General features: G+C 45.3%; 1 pseudogene; it reads right to left on the bottom strand.

Annotated features, from left to right (window-relative positions):
• Nucleotides 1–9,435: 9,435 nt before the first annotated feature.
• LOC146040407 (5S ribosomal RNA) lies at nt 9,436–9,553 on the bottom strand (annotated as a pseudogene).
• Nucleotides 9,554–9,778: the final 225 nt, after the last annotated feature.

Raw genomic sequence — 9,778 nt, 5'->3', positions numbered from 1 at the left:
GACATATATCCTGTGTCCAGTGTGACGACATATATCCTGTGTCCACTGTGACGACATATATCCAGTGTCCAGTGTGACGACAATATATCCTGTGTCCAGTGTCACAAGTCACAACATATATCCTGTGTCCAGTGTGACATGTAATGTGTGCCGGCATATATCCTGTGTCCAGTGTGACGACATATATCCAGTGTCCAGTGTGACGACATATATCCTGTGTCCAGTGTGACGACATATATCCAGTGGCCAGTGTGACGACATATATCCTGTGTCCAGCGTGACGACATATATCCTGTGTCCAGTGTGACGACAATATATCCTGTGTCCACTGTGACGACATATATCCAGTGTCCAGTGTGACGACATATATCCAGTGGCCAGTGTGACGACATATATCCAGTGTCCAGTGTGACGACATATATCCTGTGTCCAGTGTGACGACATATATCCTGTGTCCAGTGTGACGACATATATCCTGTGTCCAGTGTGACGACATATATCCTGTGTCCAGTGTGACGACATATATCCTGTGTCCAGTGTGACGACATATATCCTGTGTCCAGTGTGACAACATATATCCAGTCTCCAGTGTGACGACATATATCCTGTGTCCAGCGTGACATATATCCAGTGTCCAGTGTGACGACATATATCCAGTGTCCAGTGTGACGACATATATCCTGTGTCCAGTGCGACGATATATATCCTGTGTCCAGTGTGACAACATATATCCTGTGTCCAGTGTGACGACATATATCCTGTGTCCAGTGTGACGACATATATCCTGTGTCCTGTGTGATGACATATATCCAGTGTCCAGTGTGACGACATATATCCTGTGTCCAGTGTGACGACATATATCCTCTGTCCTGTGTGATGACATATATCCAGTGTCCAGTGTGACGACATATATCCTGTGTCCAGCGTGACATATATCCAGTGGCCAGTGTGACGACATATATCCTGTGTCCAGTGTGACGACATATATCCTGTGTGCACTGTGACGACATATATCCTGTGTCCAGTGTGACGACATATATCCTGTGTCCAGTGTGACGACATATATCCAGTGTCCAGTGTGACGACATATATCCAGTGTCCAGTGTGACGACATATATCCAGTGTCCAGTGTGACGACATATATCCTGTGTCCAGTGTGACGACATATATCCAGTGTCCAGTGTGACGACATATATCCAGTGTCCAGTGTGACGACATATATCCTGTGTCCAGTGTGACGACATATATCCAGTGTCCAGTGTGACGACATATATCCTGTGTCCAGTGCGACGATATATATCCTGTGTCCAGTGTGACAACATATATCCTGTGTCCAGTGTGACGACATATATCCTGTGTCCAGTGTGACGACATATATCCTGTGTCCAGTGTGACGACAATATATCCTGTGTCCAGTGTGACGACATATATCCTGTGTCCAGTGTGACATGTAATGTGTGCCGGCATATATCCTGTGTCCAGCGTGACGACATATATCCTGTGTCCAGTGTGACGACAATATATCCTGTGTCCACTGTGACGACATATATCCAGTGTCCAGTGTGACGACATATATCCTGTGTCCAGTGTGACGACATATATCCTGTGTCCAGTGTGACGACATATATCCATTGTCCAGTGTGACGACATATATCCTGTGTCCAGTGTGACGACATATATCCTGTGTCCAGTGTGACGACATATATCCCGTGTCCAGTGTCACAAGTCACAACATATATCCTGTGTCCACTGTGACGACATATATCCAGTGTCCAGTGTGACGACATATATCCTGTGTCCAGTGTGACGACATATATCCTGTGTCCAGTGTGACGACATATATCCAGTGTCCAGTGTGATGACATATATCCAGTGTCCAGTGTGACGACATATATCCAGTGTCCAGTGTGACGACATATATCCTGTGTCCAGTGTGACGACATATATCCTGTGTCCACTGTGACGACATATATCCAGTGTCCAGTGTGACGACAATATATCCTGTGTCCAGTGTCACAAGTCACAACATATATCCTGTGTCCAGTGTGACATGTAATGTGTGCCGGCATATATCCTGTGTCCAGTGTGACGACATATATCCAGTGTCCAGTGTGACGACATATATCCTGTGTCCAGTGTGACGACATATATCCAGTGGCCAGTGTGACGACATATATCCTGTGTCCAGCGTGACGACATATATCCTGTGTCCAGTGTGACGACAATATATCCTGTGTCCACTGTGACGACATATATCCAGTGTCCAGTGTGACGACATATATCCAGTGGCCAGTGTGACGACATATATCCAGTGTCCAGTGTGACGACATATATCCTGTGTCCAGTGTGACGACATATATCCTGTGTCCAGTGTGACGACATATATCCTGTGTCCAGTGTGACGACATATATCCTGTGTCCAGTGTGACGACATATATCCTGTGTCCAGTGTGACGACATATATCCTGTGTCCAGTGTGACAACATATATCCAGTCTCCAGTGTGACGACATATATCCTGTGTCCAGCGTGACATATATCCAGTGTCCAGTGTGACGACATATATCCAGTGTCCAGTGTGACGACATATATCCTGTGTCCAGTGCGACGATATATATCCTGTGTCCAGTGTGACAACATATATCCTGTGTCCAGTGTGACGACATATATCCTGTGTCCAGTGTGACGACATATATCCTGTGTCCTGTGTGATGACATATATCCAGTGTCCAGTGTGACGACATATATCCTGTGTCCAGTGTGACGACATATATCCTCTGTCCTGTGTGATGACATATATCCAGTGTCCAGTGTGACGACATATATCCTGTGTCCAGCGTGACATATATCCAGTGGCCAGTGTGACGACATATATCCTGTGTCCAGTGTGACGACATATATCCTGTGTGCACTGTGACGACATATATCCTGTGTCCAGTGTGACGACATATATCCTGTGTCCAGTGTGACGACATATATCCAGTGTCCAGTGTGACGACATATATCCAGTGTCCAGTGTGACGACATATATCCAGTGTCCAGTGTGACGACATATATCCTGTGTCCAGTGTGACGACATATATCCAGTGTCCAGTGTGACGACATATATCCAGTGTCCAGTGTGACGACATATATCCTGTGTCCAGTGTGACGACATATATCCAGTGTCCAGTGTGACGACATATATCCTGTGTCCAGTGCGACGATATATATCCTGTGTCCAGTGTGACAACATATATCCTGTGTCCAGTGTGACGACATATATCCTGTGTCCAGCGTGACATATATCCTGTGTCCAGTGTGACGACATATATCCTGTGTCCAGTGTGACGACATATATCCAGTGTCCAGTGTGACAACATATATCCTGTGTCCAGTGTGACAACATATATCCTGTGTCCAGTGTGACGACATATATCCTGTGTCCAGCGTGACATATATCCTGTGTCCTGTGTGACGAAATATATCCTGTGTCCAGTGTGACGACATATCCTGTGTCCAGTGTGACGACATATATCCATTGTCCAGTGTGACGACATATATGCTGTGTCCAGTGTGACGACATATCCTGTGTCCAGTGTGACGACATATATCCATTGTCCAGTGTGACGACATATATCCTGTGTCCAGTGTGACGACATATATCCAGTGTCCAGTGTGACGACATATATCCTGTGTCCAGTGTGACGACATATATCCTGTGTCCAGTGTGACAACATATATCCAGTCTCCAGTGTGACGACATATGTCCTGTGTCCAGTGTGACGACATATATCCTATGTCCAGTGCGACGATATATATCCTGTGTCCAGTGTGACTACATATATCCTGTGTCCAGTGTGACGACATATATCCTGTGTCCAGTGTGACGACATATATCCTGTGTCCAGTGCGACGATATATATCCTGTGTCCAGTGTGACGACATATATCCTGTGTCCAGTGTGACGACATATATCCTGTGTCCAGTGTGACAACAATATATCCTGTGTCCAGTGTCACAAGTCACAACATATATCCTGTGTCCAGTGTGACATGTATGGTGTGCCGGCATATATCCTGTGTCCAGCGTGACATATATCCATTGTCCAGTGTGACGACATATATCCAGTGTCTACTGTGACGACATATATCCAGTGTCCAGTGTGACGACATATATCCTGTGTCCAGTGTGACGACATATATCCAGTGGCCAGTGTGACGACAAATATCCTGTGTCCAGCGTGACATATATCCATTGTCCAGTGTGACGACATATATCCTGTGTCCAGTGTGACGACATATATCCTGTGTCCAGTGTGACGACATATATCCAGTGGCCAGTGTGACGACATATATCCATTGTCCAGTGTGACGACATATATCCTGTGTCCAGTGTGACGACATATATCCAGTGGCCAGTGTGACGACAATATATTCTGTGTCCAGTGTGACGACATATATCCAGTGTCTACTGTGACGACATATATCCAGTGTCCAGTGTGACGACATATATCCTGTGTCCAGTGTGACGACATATATCCAGTGGCCAGTGTGACGACAAATATCCTGTGTCCAACGTGACATATATCCATTGTCCAGTGTGACGACATATATCCTGTGTCCAGTGTGACGACATATATCCTGTGTCCAGTGTGACGACATATATCCAGTGGCCAGTGTGACGACATATATCCAGTGGCCAGTGTGACGACATATATCCATTGTCCAGTGTGACGACATATATCCTGTGTCCAGTGTGACGACATATATCCAGTGGCCAGTGTGACGACAATATATACTGTGTCCAGTGTCACAAGTCACAACATATATCCTGTGCCAGTGTGACATGTCCTGTGTGACGACATATATCCTGTGTCCAGCGTGACATATATCCATTGTCCAGTGTGACGACATATATCCTGTGTCCAGTGTGACGACATATATCCAGTGTCCAGTGTCACAAGTCACAACATATATCCTGTGTCCAGTGTGACATGTAATGTGTGCCGGCATATATCCTGTGTCCAGCGTGACATATATCCATTTTCCAGTGTGACGACATATATCCTGTGTCCACTGTGACAACATATATCTTGTGTCCAGTGTGACGACATATATCCTGTGTCCAGTGTGACAACATATATCCTGTGTCCAGTGTGACAACATATATCCCGTGTCCAGTGTGACGACATATATCCAGTCTCCAGTGTGACGACATATATCCTGTGTCCAGTGTGACGACATATATCCTGTGTCCAGTGTGACGACATATATCCTGTGTCCAGTGTGACGACATATATCCTGTGTCCAGTGTGACGACATATATCCTGTGTCCAGTGTGACAACATATATCCTGTGTCCAGCGTGACATATATCCATTGTCCAGTGTGACGACATATATCCTGTGTCCAGTGTGACGACATATATCCTGTGTCCAGTGTGACGACAATATATCCTGTGTCCAGTGTCACAAGTCACAACATATATCCTGTGTCCAGTGTGACATGTATGGTGTGCCGGCATATATCCTGTGTCCAGCGTGACATATATCCATTGTCCAGTGTGACGACATATATCCAGTGTCTACTGTGACGACATATATCCAGTGTCCAGTGTGACGACATATATCCTGTGTCCAGTGTGACGACATATATCCTGTGTCCAGTGTGACGACATATATCCAGTGGCCAGTGTGACGACAAATATCCTGTGTCCAGCGTGACATATATCCATTGTCCAGTGTGACGACATATATCCTGTGTCCAGTGTGACGACATATATCCTGTGTCCAGTGTGACGACATATATCCAGTGGCCAGTGTGACGACATATATCCAGTGGCCAGTGTGACGACATATATCCATTGTCCAGTGTGACGACATATATCCTGTGTCCAGTGTGACGACATATATCCAGTGGCCAGTGTGACGACAATATATACTGTGTCCAGTGTCACAAGTCACAACATATATCCTGTGCCAGTGTGACATGTAATGTGTGCCGGCATATATCCTGTGTCCAGCATGACATATATCCATTGTCCAGTGTGACGACATATATACTGTGTCCACTGTGACGACATATATCCAGTGTCCAGTGTGACGACAATATATCCTGTGTCCAGTGTCACAAGTCACAACATATATCCTGTGTCCAGTGTGACATGTAATGTGTGCCGGCATATATCCTGTGTCCAGCATGACATATATCCATTGTCCAGTGTGACGACATATATCCTGTGTCCAGTGTGACGACAAATATCCTGTGTCCAGCGTGACATATATCCATTGTCCAGTGTGACGACATATATCCTGTGTCCACTGTGACGACATATATCCAGTGTCCAGTGTGACGACATATATCCTGTGTCCAGTGTGACGACATATATCCTGTGTCCAGTGTGACGACATATATCCTGTGTCCTGTGTGACGACATATATCCTGTGTCCTGTGTGACGACATATATCCTGTGTCCTGTGTGACGACATATATCCTGTGTCCACTGTGACGACATATATCCTGTGTCCACTGTGACGACATATATCCTGTGTCCAGTGTGACGACATATATCCAGTGTAACGGGGCAGTGTCCAGTGTGACGACATATATCCTGTGTCCACTGTGACGACATATATCCAGTGTCCACTGTGACGACATATATCCTGTGTCCACTGTGACGACATATATCCTGTGTCCAGTGTGACGACATATATCCTGTGTCCTGTGTGACGACATATATCCTGTGTCCTGTGTGACGACATATATCCTGTGTCCTGTGTGACGACATATATCCTGTGTCCACTGTGACGACATATATCCTGTGTCCACTGTGACGACATATATCCTGTGTCCACTGTGACGACATATATCCTGTGTCCACTGTGACGACATATATCCTGTGTCCACTGTGACGACATATATCCTGTGTCCACTGTGACGACATATATCCTGTGTCCACTGTGACGACATATATCCTGTGTCCAGTGTGACGACATATATCCAGTGTAACGGGCAGTGTCCAGTGTCACAGGCTGTGTCCAGTGTAAAAAATCAGAAAAATAAATAAAAGTATTAAAAAAAGGAGAATGGAGGAGGAAATAGTGGGAGATCAGCCACCTTATAGAACTTCTGAAGCTGCTTCCATCAGTCAGATTCATGATGATTCATGATGGCAAGGCCGATGGTCAAAGGCCTAGAGGCCATGTAAAAGCAAAGCAGGAATCTCATTTTACAATGGTCCATAAAAAAAAAGTCACGTGCGGAGAAAAATAAAATTGGCAATATGCCGTTCACCACACGCAGTGGGAACGAAAGGCTACAGCCTTGGCCTTTGTTTCTGACTGATGGTACAGTGTCTCAGAAGAATGATGGTAGCCCTTCTGCTACTACAAAAAAAGAATGAAAGTTTTTAAGACAAAGGCGAGTTCACAAATGTCACAAATCCCAGAGAAGAGTCTAAGTGTGTCCGCGGATGCCATATGTGAGCCGGACCTTTCAAATACTGTTTGTGAAGAGGAGGTTCATTCCACCATTTGCATGCCCTCTGCAAGTGTGTGCAAGAGCATCCCTAGTCAAGATTTTGACCTGGTTATTGAGGATGCTTCTGAGGAATTGGATGTGGATTCTGTTGGTGAAGCTGGCACACAGAGGGATGCGGATGATGACGATGTTGAGGATGATGTTGTTTGTTTTAAGGCACCGACGGAGACAGTTTTTGTCCGGGGTGTGGAAAAGCCCATTGTCATGCCAGGGCAAAAGACCAAAAAATCCACCTCGTATGTATGGAATTATTTCTACCCAAATCCGGACAACAACTGTCAAGCCGTGTGTAGCGTTTGCAAAGCTATTGTAAGTAGAGGTAAGGACGTGCAGCACCTTGGGACCTCCTCACTGTTACGTCATTTGCAGCGCATCCATCAGAAGTTTTTGTCAAAAGAAACTACGAACAAACATGTAGCAGCCCGCCCAGCGTCACCGTCCTGCTCCCCTTTCTCTGTTAAATCCAAGGTCCTGCAATCTCCTCAAACAACTGCATCATCCCCATCCTCAGAGATTATGGGATTGGGAAGTAGTCCTGCACCCAATGTCATGATCCTGACTGAATCCTCTCCTATCCTGGATTCCTCAGAAGCATCCTTATCAGGTACACCTGTTGCTTCTGCTGCTGCTGCTGGTGCTGCTGCTGCTGCTTCAAGGAAAGGGACCAGGAATGCTAGTCCTGATCACTTAGCCAAGCAACTGACTGTAAGTCAATCCTTTGAAAGGGGGATGAAGTATGCCAGCAGTCACCCCGTTGCACAGCGTATTACTGACGCCATAACAACTATGTTGGTAATAGACGTGCATCCAGTATCCGCAATTAATTCTGTGGGTTTTACCCAGTTGCTAGAGATCCTGTGTCCCCGTTACCAAATTCCATCTAGGTTCCACTTCTCCAGGAAGGCAGTACCCAGACTGTACACAGACATTAAAAAAAGCGTTGTTACTGTCCTTAAAAATGCCTCTGTACCCACTGTCCACTTAACCACGGATATGTGGACAAGCGGAACAGGGCAAACAAAAGACTACATGTCTGTGACTGCTCACTGGGTGGATGTATTGCCTTCAGCAGCAACACCAACAGCAGCAGCAGCAGCAGCAACATCATCTCCCATTGCTATTCAGAAGCAGGCTACACTGTGTATCACCGGTTTCAGTAAAAGGCACACAGCGGAAAACATCCTAGAAAAACTACGGGAAGTCATTGCGCAATGGCTTACCCCACTTGGACTCTCCTCAGGATTTGTGGTATCCGACAATGCCACCAATATTGTGAGTGCATTACATGTGGGCGAATTCCAACATGTTTCGAAGAGTTGGGGTGGATCGTCACAAGCGACAAAATAACAATAAAAAATCAATTGTAAGGAATTATTTAATAGTCAATAGAAATACCAACATACAACCAGTATGACTTTTATTGTCAGCGGTACAAGGTTGGTGGTGCTCCCAATAGTTCAGCAGTGAAGCTGATTTAAGAGAGGGGTGTCCAAAGAAGGTCAAAGGCAGAACAAAACTAGGTTTTTGGGGCACTCTTTTTAGAAAAAATTGGTGTTAGGTAGTAAGATGATTGGAATTAATAAATAACTTTTATTAAGGTTCACTTAAAATAAGTTGGCGTCAATAATAAATAAATAAAACATTTCAAGCAAATACAATTTACAATGGTGCATCACAGTATAAGTATACAATTGAATAGAAAGTCTCATTGACTAGGCGAAAATGTTTAACACCAAGGGGACCACCCCCTGTTGAGTTGAAGAAATGTTCAACCCGTGAAGATTCCCTTCGTGGGGTAAATGATTAAGAAATTCACAATAATAACAGATATATACTGGTACGTAGACTGAGTTATGAAAGAGTGAGAGCAGAAAAGTGGTCATTGGTGTCGTGCCTGGTATTCGAGGTGTTCCGCTGTTCATACGACACCAGATCTTCCCTATCAGTCGCCCGATTAGGTACTGATCTGGCCAAACACTGTTTAGCTACTGAGATCGGACGAGATCAGGCGGCCCAGTGGTGTATGGTCGTATACTTAATAGGATTGAAGTAGCAACACAGGACTGATGTTTGGGACCATAAATTGCTTCTGCTTTCCAGAGACACACCGGGTGACCAAGGCCTGATACGCAAGGTATTGCAGGACGGGTCAGATATGCCTAGGGATGAGAGAGCAACGATATACGAGAGTACAGAGCACTGAATTTATTACAGTGACCAGACCCTTCTACTACCCTCCATCATATAAAATAAATTGGAT

This window comes from Crinia signifera, chromosome 1 (genome assembly GCF_055691185.1).
Source record: "Crinia signifera chromosome 1, ASM5569118v1, whole genome shotgun sequence".
Taxonomy (NCBI): domain Eukaryota; kingdom Metazoa; phylum Chordata; class Amphibia; order Anura; family Myobatrachidae; genus Crinia; species Crinia signifera.
Note: the sequence above shows the minus strand (reverse complement) of the source record. Positions and strands in the feature narration are given on the sequence as shown.